This window comes from Hibiscus syriacus, unplaced genomic scaffold, assembly GCF_006381635.1.
Source record: "Hibiscus syriacus cultivar Baekdansim isolate YM2019G1 unplaced genomic scaffold, ASM638163v2 tig00110458_pilon, whole genome shotgun sequence".
Lineage (NCBI taxonomy): Eukaryota > Viridiplantae > Streptophyta > Magnoliopsida > Malvales > Malvaceae > Hibiscus > Hibiscus syriacus.
In genome coordinates, this window is record NW_024062745.1 from 2551762 (window position 1) to 2568685 (window position 16924).

At 34.5% G+C, this 16924-nt stretch overlaps 1 pseudogene; it reads right to left on the minus strand.

Annotated features, from left to right (window-relative positions):
* Window positions 1-14752: 14752 nt before the first annotated feature.
* On the minus strand, window positions 14753-15447 carry LOC120126388 (annotated as a pseudogene).
* Between the last annotated feature and the right edge of the window lie 1477 nt (window positions 15448-16924).

Sequence of the window (16924 nt, forward strand, 5' to 3'; positions counted from 1 at the left end):
CCTGCGAAAACTGGGAAAACTCATAAAACCCATACATTGTTGAGTGTGAAAACTGTACAGGAGGTGTTTGTGCTACGGCCATGGGTGATGAGGCTGAACCCGCCAAATATCCAGCATATGAACCCCAAGTCATATCTACAAACATAGACCCATAATAGCCTTCAGGAGGGGTCATATAACTCTGTGAAGTAGCGGCGGCGACATCGGGTAAGGGAATGGCGGTGGCATAACATATGGCTATGATATGTAAGTCGTTGTAGACGGTGGTTGTTGTGAATGTCCTGCTGGTGCAGCTGAGGATGAATCGGAAGCACCTGCTCTCCGTCCACGAGTCAGAGGATGATGGTGTTGTGTCGGTGAACGTCTTTGTCGACGTCGTGGAAAGGTCCGCCCTCGCGTATCCTCGGGAAGCAGAAACGGTTTCCCGTTACTATTGAACCACTCATAATAACCATCAGCAACCATTAAGAGGTCAGTAAAAATGGGATCTCTACGGGGAAGGCACCGATGTCGACCCTCCCACAGCACGACCCACTCATGATGCCTCACCAGCCAATCAGTATCGGTCTTGCCACGTCTATCTGTGCTATGCAACTCGTCCATATTATGAGGTGCTTCCGGAATTGGTTGAAAACAACCAAATTGCCGGAGCACGCTATCAGTGGATTGCCACTCGATGGTCGCATAACAGATCAAAGGGATCATCGTCATCCAAACATCTAATGGGCCCCTCAACTCAGGTGGGATCACCATCCTCACATCATCATTAGAATATGACACTCATTCAAACTAAAACAAATATATATAATTTTTATCAAAATAATAATCTAATTATATAACTATAATCTAAATTCGATTTTTAAACATTAAAATGCAGACCTGTGTGCCAGCCTTCTGGTCTATTAGAACCCTAATTTTTTCTAAATCATCAGATAGCTCTTGATGATTTTTCCTATCAGTAGACCACTATTCAAGGAAAACAAAATTTATTATACACTATATAAAATGATTAATAAACGAAATCAGTTTTATAATTACCTCAATAGTAGCGGAAATACGAATGAGTTATTGACAACGGGACATAAAAAAGGCAATCGATACCATGCCCAAGACTGCAGCAGCAGGAGACATCCGTCGATAGTATTTCTCCTGTAGTCAGTGGCTCGACACATCTCCCTGTACAATAAAGCCAAAACTATCGAGCCCCAACTGAGTGATCCGCCAGATGAAAGTCGCCAAGATGTCGCAAACATATGCAGTGAACTTGGTTGCGCGATTTGTCCGGCATCAGCAACCCTCCTATCAGCTGCAGTATGCATGCGTGCATACATTTTAACTTCATCATCAGAGGCGTCCTCGCTCAACTCCCAAAAATTGGCATCTAACCAATTTAGCGGTATCTAACCACCGTTAAAATTTTCCGAGACACGTCCTAGATTTTCCTGGCACAAAGTAGTCCAAGAACCCTACGTGATCCCTGATATCAAATCTCTATCCACCGGAAGCCTCAGGTGCATAGCAACATCCTCAAGTGTAATCATGCACTCTCGGCACAGAAGATGGAATGTGTGGGTCTCCGGCCTCCACTGCTCTACTAAGGCAGAAATAAGGTCTGGTTCTATCTTACAGTGACCTGATATCTACCTATGTAACCGAATCCAACCTCTACTAAATACGACAAGACACGGCTAGGTATCACTAACTTAAGGTTCCTAATAAAAGGATCTAATACACGGTCCTTCTCCTAAAATTAAATAATTACAATTTTAATTCTTAATCTAATAATCATGCATTAAATAAATAAACAAACTATTACTAATAATTTAAATTAAATTAAAACGTTAAAATGTTACCGTATCAGCAAAGTATCGAAATATATGATTTCCATTCAAGTGAAGTAGACCGTCTTCCATTTTATATCTGCAAAAAAATTAATTAAGTAAAATATTAAATAAATTAAAAACTTAAATAAATTAAATACAAAATAGTAAAAATATAATAAAATATACCTTAGACAGAGATTATAAGAGTATTTGAGAGAAGTTGAGAGAAATTGAGAGAATTTGGTGTGATGAAAGTGATTGAGGATGGGGTATTTATAGGGAGAGATTGGGGTGTGAAGAGTCGGGGTAGGTGGGTAATTATACCTAAGGCGCGCCGCAGGGGGCGCGCCTTTCTGACGCGTGGAAGATTTACAGGTAAGGCGCGGCGTCTGCCCCGCGCTATACCTAAGGCGTTCCCCAGGGGCCACGCTTTACACACGTGTATCCCATGTCAGCATAAGGCGCGCTACAGGGGGCGCGCCTTACCCCATGTCTGAACGGTACCTGATCGAGAATATTACTTGGAAAAGGTGATTTTTCGGGAAAACGCCATGTCCTAAGGCACTTTTTTCCTTTATAAGTCTTATAAGAAGTTTTTAATGATTTCCATTTTCTTTAAAAATAAAAAGAATAATTTTATTTTTGCAGTAGTCTCAAATAAGTAGTATTTTCTCTTTTAGTTATCATATTACTTTTTTGAATTTCATTGTTTGTATTAGTATTATCTTTTGAATAATAATTGTCGATGATTATTATAATTTTGATGGGTTATCCAAAATATTGAAGAAATAATTTATATATAAATAATAATGTGAAAGGTCATTCTTTTCTTTATATTTACTCGATCAACGACGACACTAATATTAGTGTTGGTTGTCGATCGTCGATATTTTTTATTTTATATTTTCAATTGCCTTTTGATTTTTAGTTTTTAATAACTTTGTCTTTATAGTATGTTTTTCTCTATGTTTTCTGCCTTTCGAACGTTTTTAGTCGTTTTTCATCTTTTTCTCAGGTGTGGATTTGACGACGCCTCGACTGATCAAGATGACGCTTATTTATTACACTAGTGATTTTTCTACTTTAGACCCTCGGATTAAATTGAGATGAGAAATTACACTCGTATATAGTTTTCTCACGTTGCTCGAATCTTATATGTGATATGTCGGCGGTCTTTGAGTAGTTCTCATCCTTTTTTGTAGTTCGTTTGCCGATGCAATCAGATCTAATCATATCTATCTTTATTGCCATTATTTTGGTTTGACTTTTAACATTTTCTTATATGGTCATGTATGATCTCAAATGGTTAGTTTCTTGTATTAATAGTTATAGGAAAATATTATAATTATGTGTTTAGTTTATGATTATAATCATAAGCATTCATTATACTTCTAAGTATTTTTCTTTTAGTAAAACTAGTTTTTTTATTAAAAAATATGAAAGATGCTTAATTGGTTTTTATTGAATATGATAATATAATTGATTTATTATAAAACGTTTAATTATTTATTTAATCTTTAATTAAAAATTTAAGAGTTTAAAATTTTATTAAATTTTAAAAATATTAGAATAAAATAAAAACATTACTTAAAAATTGAAAAAGTAAATAAAAATTATAAAATATTAAATATCGAATAATTATAAAATATTTAAAAATTACAATGTAAAAATACTTTGATATAGATGTATGGAATGCTCGAAATCCAAAGAGTCATACGACTACACTTATTTAATACTCAATTGGCACACTGTAACGTTTCGATTTTTGGGTTAGTAATTTCGGATAAACTCGGGTGAATTTTAGGTAGGTCACGATACCATTTAGAAGTGTTGGGTTAAGTTTGGCTTATTTTAGTTTGGGCTTGAGCCCATTAAAACCTAAAAAAGGTGTTTTTTGTTTGGGAATGATAGGATGAGGACTAGGAGAGCAATTAACCCCCAATTGTTTCAAAAGTTGAATTCGTTCAATTTTATGATGTCACTCGGGAAGAAACAAGGAAAAGTGAGAGCCTCATTTTCATCCTAACTTGTCTTCTTCTCTTCTCCATTCAAGCTCCATTCTTCATCTCCTCTCTTATTGATTAAGTAAATGTGATAACTTTATGAACCTTTTCCTCTCCAATCCGAAAATATAAGGTAAGAAATGGAATCCTTAATCCTATAGCTTCCTCCCAAACCCATTCTCTTAAGTTTTGGCCATGGAAAACCATAAATGTGGGTTTAAGAGTGGGTTTTGGGGTTTAGGGTTTTTAGAGCCCCAAATTCATTTTTAGAGTTTAGAAATCATGTTGTTAAATTCATGTGTTCTTTTGGCAGATTGGGAGTAAGGTAATGCACCTATGATCCTTTTGTACCGTATGCATGCCATCTCATGTGTTTGTTTACTTGTATGGGTACATTGAGCATGTTGGGTGAATTTCGCTTTATTTTGGCTTTAGGTGTTTTTAAGGTGAATAAACTAGTTAAACAACATATTATGACCCCCTAAGACTTCTAAACACTTCTCATAACGTTTAATAACCTTAAGTGATGAATGGTTGGGTTTGAGGGTTTATTTTCGTGGGAAATAGGTTGGTTATGGACTTGAGTATCAGTATTGTATGAATTGTACCGATAATGCTCTTTGAATGGCCTAAAAATAAGGGGAGATTAAGTGTTGAGTATCGATACATGTTCATGTTGTATCAATATTGTTCTATAGGTATCGATACTAGTCTAGCAACTCAAATTCCAGTAGCTATTTTTGGTATTGATAGTCATGGGAATATCGATACTAAGGGTAGAACATCGATACTCTCAATAAGAGTATCGATACTGGGTATTTTCTAAAATATCAAAACCATTTTGGTATCGGTACTGGGGTTAATATCAATACCCAAAGGTTGGAATATCGATACTCTGAGTAAGAGTATCAATACCAAGCATATTTTTATAATATCGAAGCCATTTTTGTTATCAGTACTCGGGGTAGTATCGATACCCTCTGAGGTCAGTATCAATACTATATGGCCAGTATCGATACCTTCGTCCTTGATTGGGTATGAAACCGATTGAATGTTAAGTTCTTGGGAAGGGAGAAAAGGTCTTTGAAACTTCCCTAATAAGACTAAAAGTGAGAACAACAAATAATCTTTGAGATCGACATAAATTAATAATGGCATAACACTAGCCTTTGTGTGAAGTTCTGAAACCGATAAGGACACCCTAATTTCCTTAGATGTAAGACGTCGTTTTGTGTGATTGGGACATCCATGTGTTAAGTTAATGCTTATGCACTTTAAATTCTAGTTGGACGTAGTCTCTGATGCTATGTGTCCCCGGAGGCATCCCAGGTACTCTGAGAAATATAGTAGCAGGACGTAGGCTCCAATGCTATGTGACCTCGAGGTGTCCCAAGTACTAAACAATGTTGGATTTTCTATATAAAGATTATTATGCAAAGTGACTCGGTATTATCTTAGGTACCTTAAGTATGATAGAGGGGTGTAAGTCCCAAGATGCTATGTGACCCTCCGACTACACCATGACTGCCTACCTCTTTGTGTGTGTTGTTTGATTGCATGTTCATGATTATACTTGCTTGCATGCCCATGTGGCGAATGCATACAACATGTTAGAGTTATTTGTGTGGCACAATAACATCCTAAACAAGTACGATACACAGTTGACCAATTAGAATGCTACACAGAACCACTGGAATGGCTAACCAAAATTTTCTTGACTTTTTTTAAATAAAATGATTTCTTTGATATTTCTCATAATAAAATAATCAACTATCGTTATATAAAATCTTTACATCAGGAGCTCCCACAATAATTAAATCAAAATATGCATACCACTTTAAAATGAGTAATGAATTTAATATACAAAAAAAAGTCTACAAATATACATGCCCTCTAAAAGATAATCTTGAGGCGTACTCTGCAATGAAACTTGGTATAGCTCAGCTAAACAAAAAGCTCCTCAACTGCTCCTCCTACTAACATGCGTAAGGAAACAAATTCCAAATGCAGAGCTCTCTAGCCTAGTGCCACACTAACAACTAAGTCATACTGAGAGTGTTCAATAGATGCTCAAGCTAACCGGTAAAAAAAGTGCAATAGTGAGTATACTCATATACTGCACTCTCTACTCTATGGTAGACAACATGTTGCGACTGAGGCTTCTACATCTCGGAGCTCACGCATTCATCTAGTCTACTGAGGATGAGGCACTGAATCTCTACATCATATACAACACCCTTGATTAACCCACCCCTCGCGAGTGTTTGGCCTCACCCCTAGTTAGTCAGTTTATAGTGCCTCAAACACTACCTAAGGATATTCGGATTGATTCTATTGCTCGATACTAGTATCATTTACTAAAGTGACCCGAGTGTACAAACAAGGGTAGTTTTATTTTGATCTTAACAGTTATCATTTCTATTATTCTTATAAAAATTAATGTTATCACTTGGAGTCTTATCTGTTATTAATCTGAGTATGTGGGGCATCTCTGGTCTGATTCATTAATCCTTGGATTAATTATCGAAATATATTTGTGGGTACCGATACTGACCCTTCAGTATCGATACTAAACCTTTGGTATCGATACCCCCATACTAGTATAAGATATTTAGGTTATGTAGTATCGATACTCAGGTGGTGGGGTATTGATACTTGCCTGAGTATTGATACCAAATTTAGGTTTAATGTTTTGAAAAATACCCCAGTATCGATACCCTATGGCGAGTATCAATACTATTGCCCTGGTATCGATACTCTATGAATGAGTATCGATAATAAATCTTTAAAATTGCCTAGTTTTTGCCTGAAAGATGAACAATATCGATATTGTTCTTATAGTATCGATACCATAGATACAAAGTGCCCTGTTTTGGCATGAAAACACCTAACTAGCCACCCAAAAAGTCCAATTAAGGTCCCCAGTTAGTGTTTAAGTGTTTTATTTGATATTAGGGGTCATAAAGAAGGCTTGAAACATGCTAAAAATCACAAAACATTGAATCTACCATGAATGCTCCAAAACTCAACTCTAAACTTAGAATGCATCTCTAATGACTCATAAGTGATATGAAGAAGTTGTAAATGTGTTACCTTGAATTCTTGGATGCTAGGAAAGCCCTAAAATACCAAAGGGATAATTATCTTTCCCTCTTGCTCTTAAGCTTTCTCTACTTCTTTCACTAATCAAAGGTAAGAAAAGGAATTACTAGCTTGACTATGTGGTTGGATTAAAGTTAAAAACACTTTCTATAACTTGAATCTACAAAAAATAAGATAGAATCCATAGATTCTCTTAAACCTTCCAAAAACCCATTTTTGGAACTTAATCTAAAACTTGAGAAATGGAACTTGAATTGAAGCTTGAAGGGTGGAGATTAATAATCTTACCTTGGTTAACCAAACTTACACTTGAAATCCTTACAATCTTAACTTTATAAAGGAATAAGAAGAGAGAAAATAAAGAAGGAAGAAGAATAGTGTTTGTTGGGAATGTAAGGGAAGTGGTTCACGTAAAATATATCATAGGGAAGGGGTTTTCATCTTTCAAAATAAACAAGGGAAATTACACTTTTAGTCCCTCTACTTCTAGTTTCAACTTAAATCACCACCAGCCTTTATGCCCAACTCAATCTCATTCTCAACTTAAATAAGTCCAAACCATTCCAATGGGCCCTTTGGTTCCATTTATGGGTTTCGGGTTGATCCGAACTACTAACCTGGGATTCGGGGCGTTACAGGCACTGAGCTCATGAGCTTAGCGTTTGGAATGTGTTTTCGTTCGCATGTTCATAGGGGGATGGATCGAGGAGTTATCGTCGGTCGTGATTTCCAACTTGGATCATTCTGATCAAAGTATGTATTAGATACTTGTTAGTTGGCATGTACTTCGCAGAGACCATACTTGTATTTGAGTCGTAAAGTCTACTTATTTGACCTCATGTATTTGATTTGTTACGTTGGAGCTCCTATTTTGTAAACATTGTATTTGAATGTTTTAAAACCATGCTATTTTATGGATTTTGATTTAACCGCGTTGAATGTCGGTTTTTAAAGGAAAAAAAATTTGGGTGGTTCCTTGTGCCGTTCTAATCCACCAATCTTGGGTTGGACCAGATTAGATGTTATATGGATGAATTAAACGATCTCAGTGAATAAAAAAATATTGTTATTCCTAAAGATTTTGTGTTCGAACACAATATCTATAAGGGTGTTTGTTTGGGTCAAAGTAAATGTCTATCTCATCGAATTAAAATGTATCAATCCGGTAAATTCTAGTAAGTTTTCAAGCCTAATTGTTGGGTTTTTAGTTAGTTAGCCCAACGACAGATTCCGTTTGAACAAACAACATTCTCTAATTTCATTAACTTCTTAATTTTTGATAATTTTTTACATCAATCGGCTAGCAAAATTTCTTTAATCATATTAGTAATTTGAACGAAAAATAATATTATTAATAATAAGATAATCAAATTATATCAAATTAAAAGATAAAAAAGTAAATCTTAAATTGAGTATTATACAAATACAAAATTCATAATTGTACCTAATGTTTTAATAGTGATAGCTCATTTCATGCCGGATTAATGGAATACTCGAAGCTATTATATTTCCTTCAGTTTTTATTCTATTAATCTTTTGGGTGAACTACAAGTTTAGTATCTAAATTATCAATTTTGATTCGTTTTAGTACCTACAGTTTCAATATTTTCAAAAGCATACATAACGTTTAATTTTTGTGTCATTTTAGTATCTCGTCGTCAAAAAATAACGCATTTAGTACCTAAACTATCAAATTTAGTCTATTTTAATACCTAAACTTTTAAACTTTTCAAAACTTAATATTAAGTTTTTTTAACTAGTATTAAAATAAAATAAAAACTAAACGATATGCATGATTTTGAAAAAAAATTAAAAAATTTAAGTACTAAAACGGACCAAAACTGATAATTTAAGTATTAAATGCTTAGTTACCCTAATCTATTTCAATAAAAAAATCTATGGAAATTATTATTAATTTATTTTTGTGGTGATGACCAACTTGTCAGAGGCCTTGACCAAGGACCAAAGTTACAAAGTAACAGATAATATAATACATTAATAATAATACATAGTATTTTGGTTTTCTTGTCATCTTTGGGTTTTTTTTCAGATGTATTAGAATAAAGAAATATAAATCAACATTGATTAAGTAAAAATATAATTACAAATGTTTTCCAGTCAAATAGAAAGTCGAAGCCTTTTAATCTACCGCAAGAACAAGAATGAGATCACGTTGGTCACAATTTTTTGGGTCTAACTTCTCAAAGTTTGATCACAATAATTTAATAAAATTTATTATTCAATGGCTAATGGCTTGATTTGGATCAAACACATTGCACGTGAAAAGGATTTTACTTTTCATCACTTTGGCAAATAATCGTTTGGATTTGTCGAATTCTTTTGTCTGATTAAGGAATCAAATCAAGCACGAAATATGCTTAATATAATTAGTTTGATGATATTGTTTAATTAATCAACTTGTGGGGTCTTAAGTGCCAAAACCAAAGGGAAAACGACGTTTCTCCCACAACTTGTCCAACGTCTCTCTTGCTTGTGATCTCCCTTTAACGTACATGCTTTCTGTAAAATTATGGCATATCTTCTTCTTTTTTCCCCTTAAATCAGATATATTAAAATAATTTTCAACTAAAGTTATTCTCTATTTTTTCTTTTAAAGTGGTATGCGGCTTGATACCGCTTAAGCATGTCTCGAGTTCAAGTCTTTGTATATGTAGAAAATCTCTGTTGTGAGACTCACCCACCAAAACCAAGTGTATTATACGGTTCGATCCATATTAGTCATGAAACCTTGAAATTGAGAGGGTAAATGTCATCTTATTCAACGGTCAAATGTCATCATCTCACTATTTAAAAAATAGTGTCACGGTCTCTCTCTTTTTTTCTTTTTTTCTCTTTATTTAGCCTTTTTTTATTTAGATCTAGATATACATTCTTTTCTTTCTAAATTCTTTTTTGTCTCATTTTTTTAAGTATTTGTTTTTGTCTGTTTTTTATGACACGGTTGTTTATATGCATTTATAGCATTGTTTTCTCTACAGTTATGATAATTTGATGCTCATGTTACATTCGTGACGACATTCCTCCTAATCAAGAAATATCAACAATCTCAATATAGAGGGGGGCGACTAAGGTGGTCATCCTCCCTGAAAAATTTAAATTATATATGGGTAAGATCCAATTACATGTGTAAAACAACAACAACAATAACAACAGAACCCTATTCCCATATGGAATAGGGTAAGGGGATGTAGGGTAGTAGGCTGCCCCCAACGCTAGTTGGGAGCAGCTTCCGTGGAAGACCTCCGGCAGTCAGAAAATTAAAAATAAAGATAAAATGCAATGCATGAATAAATAAATAAATACATAGTTGAACAATCTTCATATGCAGTCTGTATATGCACATCTATAATGGGAAGTAATCCCTGCGTAAAAAGCTCTGCATATAGACAAAAACGTAAGACCCGACTAAAATTAAAAAGAGGAAACATGAAGAGAATGATACACAGAAGTCAACGATAGCAAGAAACGAGAATGAATAAAGTCAAATGGGTTAAAACCTAAACTAAGGCAACACTTCTCCGCTAGCCTAGTTCTAAGCTTTCATAAATTCCAATGACAGAAACGAATATCAAGTAGCAGTCATGGAAATTTCTACAAAGGCATTAAAAGAAGATAGAGATGATACACCCTATGGATGTGCCACGCAGTACTCGGTTACCCTGGTCTTAAGTCTCATACTTTCCTATCAGAGGTCATCCTCAGTAATTGCTAAATCCTTCAAATCAGATCTCAAGCAGTCTTCCCACTTCCGCCTTGGTCGTCCTCTCCTTCTGGCACTGTCGACTGTAATCGATTCTACCTTCCTGACCATATCGATGGTTGTCGCCTAAGGACATGCCCAAACCACCGTAGTCTTCCCTCCCTCAATTTTTTGGATACAGGCACCACCCCCAAGGACATTCTAATAGCAGAGTTTGGTGTCATGTCCCAAAGAGTCCTACATATGCCCATCGAAGCATTCTCATTTCTGCGGCCTCCATCCTCCTTACGTTATCCTTCTTTATTGCCCAACATTCTGATCCATACAGCAGCACTGGTCTTATTGTCATTTTATAAAATTTTCCCTTAAGTTTTAGAGGAACCTTCTTGTCACACAAAACTCCGATAGAAGCCCTCCACTTTAGCCATCCTGCCTTTATACGGTGTGTAACGTCATCATCCATACCCCCATCTTTATGTATCATAAACCCTAGGTACTTGAAATAATCCTTTGAGGGGAGAACAATCCTTCTATGCATACCTCTACATCTTCATCGTTTTGGTTACCACTAAAGTTTGAACATAAATACTATGTCTTTGCAATATTGATCCTTAGACCTTTTTCTTCCAAAGCAGTCTTCCAGGTAGCCAGTCTATTATTTAGCTCAGTTCTTGTTTCAGCAACTAGGACAATGTCGTTAGCAAAAAGTATACACCATGGAACACCGTCTGGTGTCGCACAATAGATGTCGTCCATAATCAAGGCGAAGATGTAAGGGCTAAGAGCACACCCCTGGTGGAATCCGATTTCCATCGGGAATGCCTCGGTGTCACCAATTGTAGTCCTGACGTATTTAGTAGATCTACAGTACATATCACGAATCGCCTGAATATAAGCAGTTGGGATCCGTCTCATTTCCAAGGTCTTCCATATCGTATCGCGGGGAACGCTATTATATGCTTTCTCAAGGTCAATGAACGCCATGTGAAGATCTCTATTTTTTCCCTATATTTCTCCATAAGCCGTCGAAGTAGATGAATCGCCTCCGTAGTAGACCTGCCTGGCATAAAGCCAAATTGGTTTTCCGAAACCCTAGTAACCTCTCTCAACCTAGCCTCTATCGCCCTTTCCCATAGCTTCATGGTATGGCTGAGTAGTTTAATACCTCTGTAGTTGCCACAACGTTGGGGATCTCCTTTATTCTTATAGATTGGTATCACCGTAGACTCTCTCCACTCCTCTGGCATCTTGGCAGTCTCTAAAATAATATTAAAGATGTTGGTCAACCACTTAACTCCCTCTTCTCTTAGGGACAACCATATGTAAAACTCTTTTAATTTTACACTTTTTTGGGATCATTGGATGAGAAAAATTAAAGATTGAGATTAACAGTATAAAATGAGAAGATATTCACTGAAAAACACAATGAGTTAATCTCAGCCTTTGATTTCCTTCATTCCAACGATCCTAAAAAGGTGTAAAACTAAAAGAATTTTACACATTATAAGTTGATTGTAATCCTCTAGACCCGACCTAGACGTTATGACCGAATCTCGAAATCACACAAATTCAAAATAACATTAATAATAAAGTTTCAGTTTATAATTTGCATCTTCAAGAAACCATAATAAATCCGTAACAATAATGGAAGTTTATAATATTTACTATAATATGAATTTGAAGTCCAAAACGTGTAAAACATAGTATCCCAAGATCCCATATAAATATATATAAAATCAATAGAAATTAGATAATAAAAAAAGTCTAAAAACATCCATATGGTATTTGAAAAGGAAACGTGCTACTATACGATCCTCCAAGTATCGATCATAGTCTTAAAAGTCAAAGAAATCTTAAAAGATAGAAACTAGAAAGTCAACTAATAAACTTAGTGTGTCCTCCAAAGTAAAAACAAATATGTCTTAATGATGCAATATAAAATCAGAAAGCATAAACCAATTAACCATTACTGGATAGATATAACAGTAAATTCACACAACTTTACCTTTTATCGTGGGTAAAAAAGAGTCCAATAAGGATCTCAGTCAGAAACATAAGTCAGAATATGGATTAAGCACTCCAAAGAGGATCCCAAACAGAAACATGACAGTGATATAATTTCATAAAGAATCAGGATTGGGATATAATTTCATGCTGAATCAGGACGGAGATATAATCTCATGCAGAATCAGGACGGGATATAATCCCATGGAGATGACAGAAATGCACTAATATATATAAATTCATAGTGATACAACACTAATAAAAATCAGACATATTACGGATAAATATAATCATGTTACAAACATGTTTTCTAATAGAATCATGCCATATAATATCATTAAACATTAAATGTATCAAACAAGTCAAGAAACGTACCTATAGTAGCTAATCGAATAAATACAACCACTATCAGTAGATTAGATCCCTGCAGATATCTTAAATTTAATAATAATCTTGCAAGAGGTATTAATTGACAAAAGAGAAACTATCTTGTGGAAGGATCTCAATAGAGGAAGTCTTGTAAGCGAAAGAATTGTTAGTAGAAAAAAATCTCTAGAGGTATAATATTTTTTTATAGAAAACCACTAGTTTTATTAAAAATAGAAAATATTCAGAATTACAATTAAGATTTAAAAGTATAATCGTAAACGTAAACTAAATTATTTAGGACATTTTCCTAGAACCATTGACACAAAAACTATCTACCTAGATCACACAATGACCAACAAAAGAAAAAATAAAAAATCTAGCAAATACTCGAACAAAATAAATATACGAACAAATATGACTGCATTTGCAAACAAACCACAAAAAAAGATGAAGCTACTGAAGGAAACTGAAAAATTGTAAATCAGAGTCAAGTGATGTGAGAAAACTATCCACGAACACAATATGTGTATCCAAATCAATTCAGTGTCCAAAGCAGGAAGATCAACATGATAACAAATAAGTATTATCTTGATCAGTCGTGGCGATGTCAAATTCAACCTCTGACAAAAAAACGTAAAGTAAAAAAGACATACAAAAATGTGCCACAAAGACAGAGATAAACATGTCATAAAGGCATAAAACATGTCACAAAGACATAACTATTCTTATTAAAAACTAAAAAAAAAAATCAGCGGGTTGCAACTAGCATCAAACATGCGACAAAATTAGAGAAAAAAAAGTTAGATTGATTGACATGAATTATAAAGAATAAAAAAAAGATAAAAGAGAGGAGGAGGAGGAAGAAGAAAAGTAGCTAAGGTTTTCATCTAGACGGATAACACGTAAGGGTATTAAGTTAACAAAAAAGTAATTAAAAATCACTAACAATAAAGTAATTTATCGATGACTGAGAATGATCGTGTGCAGACAACATAGAAAATAAAAATTAATTAGATATTTTTTAGAATATAAAAGATTAATTTATTAAATTATTTTAAATTAAATTATTAGAAAGTAAGTGGAAATTTTATCTAATATATCATAATTGATTCGGTTGTGATAATATCTTAATAGAATAATTAAAGTACAATTTAAAAAAATTATTCGTCTGTAACTGAAGCAATATTTGAATGACTTATGATGTAATTTACCCTATTTTATTTTAGTTGCCTCGAAGAACTTAGTCCGACAAATTCATCTGATTTAGCGGCGTTTGAAGACGGAACTGCCGGCCGAAAGTATTCCAAGACAGCATAGACTGAAACTCCCCCCAACAATCTTTATCGCAATTTAATATCTTCCCAAAATATCCTTTCCCCCCTACTCAATGTTCGGCCAAATTATAGATCTGTCCACCCCTACCCCCGCACCAAAACACACACTCAGTTCTTGCTAGTTCAGTCCCTTGTTTGGATGCCAAGAAAGTTTAAAAAATAATCTTTGGATTTTCCTGTGATTCCAATAAAATTAAAACAAACAAAAAATACTTTACGTTTTGTACGAGCACAGGTTTTCTCGGAATCCAAACAGAATATTTGCAGCATTTAAAAGCCGCTTCCTGCTTGAATGACAGCTGTGAGAATCCCAAACTTCCGCTTGTCTGACTTCGGTTCCACCGTGATTAACTTAATTTTTTTTATAATTTCCAAAACCAAAATTAAATCTGGAAGAAAAAAACTGAACTCCTCGGTTTGTATACAATCAATCCTCTTTACACTGTAAGAACTACGAAAAACACTAAATTGCTTTACTCTCCCTCTAGATTTCTATATTTACACAAAAGAAAACGCGAGAGATAATACGAAAACCCCAAAAACAAAAACGGCATCGTCCCGTTCCTGCTACTCTTCTTCTCCTACAATAAAACAGTCGTCGGAGAGAAAACGGAGGAGATCCTGGGGGTCACGTGACTCATCCCCGAGTCTCAACGCTTCCATAACCCGCTGGAAAACCAGCACGTGACACGGGATATGAAGCACCCCTTTCTGGTCATACCCGTACTCTTGGGCCGACTTGTTGAGCAAGCCGACGAAAACAGGGTGGTTCAGCAACTCCGCGTTCACCACGAACCGCTCCATCTTCCCCGACGTAGACCGGCACGTGGCCTTCGGGGACCGACCGGCGCGAATACTTTTTCAACGAGGCGACCGCCATGCGGAATGATTCGGCCCGACGCACGAACGCGGTGCGATGGCGCGCGGAGGTGGCGTCGGAACGGAGAAGGCTGTACTGGGAGGAAGTATCGGCGACGCGGGTGAGACGGCGGATGAGCTGCTTCATTGGGCAATGAAATAAATGAAAAGAAAAGAAATCTTTGGTCGAAAAGGAAGAAAGATGAAGAACAGAATTGTAAGGATAAAGGAGGAGGATGGGTCATTTGGGAATATATAAAGCAGAGGGAATTAAGAAAGGACTGGAAGTGATGGAGAGATAGGGGTACGGGTAAGAGTACTTTGAAGGTACAACAAAATTCGTTAATTTCTTACTATTATTACTTGGCCTTAGTTGGGATGAATTTGCGTTCTATAACAATCTTTAGAAGGCCAGCACATTTTTTAATATATTATCTAATTAAGCTTACATCATTTATTTAGTTAATTATTATTGGTCGAAGAGAATTTTATTTTTTTGAGGTTTTGAGTTTGAAATAATATTTTAACTCGACTTTTGTTGACATACAGACATGTTATGTCAATTATTATTAATATTTAATGATTTAACGATCAAAATAAAAATTTCTCATCGACAATATCTTTAATAAAATTTCTTATCGACAATATTATTAATATTTAATATTTACTGTAATTTATCATTTTTTATCAAATTAAAATTTGATGGTAAAACAAGGAAAAATAAATTCAAAATTACATATGAAGTTTGATATGTAATTCTCTATGCATATTACATGCACTAAAGAGTCATATTTATCCACATGAAAATGGTTGAATCTATTTATTTTAAAATATTTCATATTTTTGTACAAATTCATATATACATTATGACCTCAAATTTTAATTAGGTAAAATAGTAGTTTTAAAAAATATTTATAACTGAATTAAAATTGAAACTATATATACACACATTAAATTCGAAATCAAATTTATATACAATATTATTCATTAAATGTAAGTTTATGTCTAATTTTTAAATTTGTTAAAAAGAATAAGAAAGATAATAATAAAGTATCCGAAGGCAATTTTATATTAAAATCTTTAAATAAATAATTATTTAAAGAAATAAGGTTATCTAGAAATTATTAGAAAGAATAATCATCAAATCGTTCACATCGGACGACATCGAGGCATGTAAATTGCGTGTTAAATCATCGCACTCTCTAACAAGCGAGATACATTCGACGTGGGCGCACTTTCCATATAAGCTAATAGAATAATTGGATAAAATGATTTCATGCATTGCAAAGAGCGTGGTAACCTTTATAAATCTTGCGATATTTTAGATCATAAAGGTTGAATCGTGCTTTGCAATGTTGATTTTTATTCAATTGTTTTACTGACTTAGCTGGAAAGTGTGCCCACGCCAGAGGAGAGTGTGAGGATTTAACATGTAGTTTATAGGCCGCGAGGTCGTCTTTATTTAAATAATTATTTATTTAGGGTTTTTAATATAAAATTACCGTACCCGAAGAAGACAGTAAAAAAAACGTTTGGGCGGCGCAATTAGCGGAGGGATGCTTTCTTTCTTCCGTTGTCCGTTGCAGCCCAGTTCCGTGACTTTCATTTTGCCTTTTCATTATTTTTTAATATTTTACAAATAAATGCTTTAAAATTTATATTATTTAAATTTTCTTCTTTTTCTTTTATGATGAAATGAAAACAGTTTTT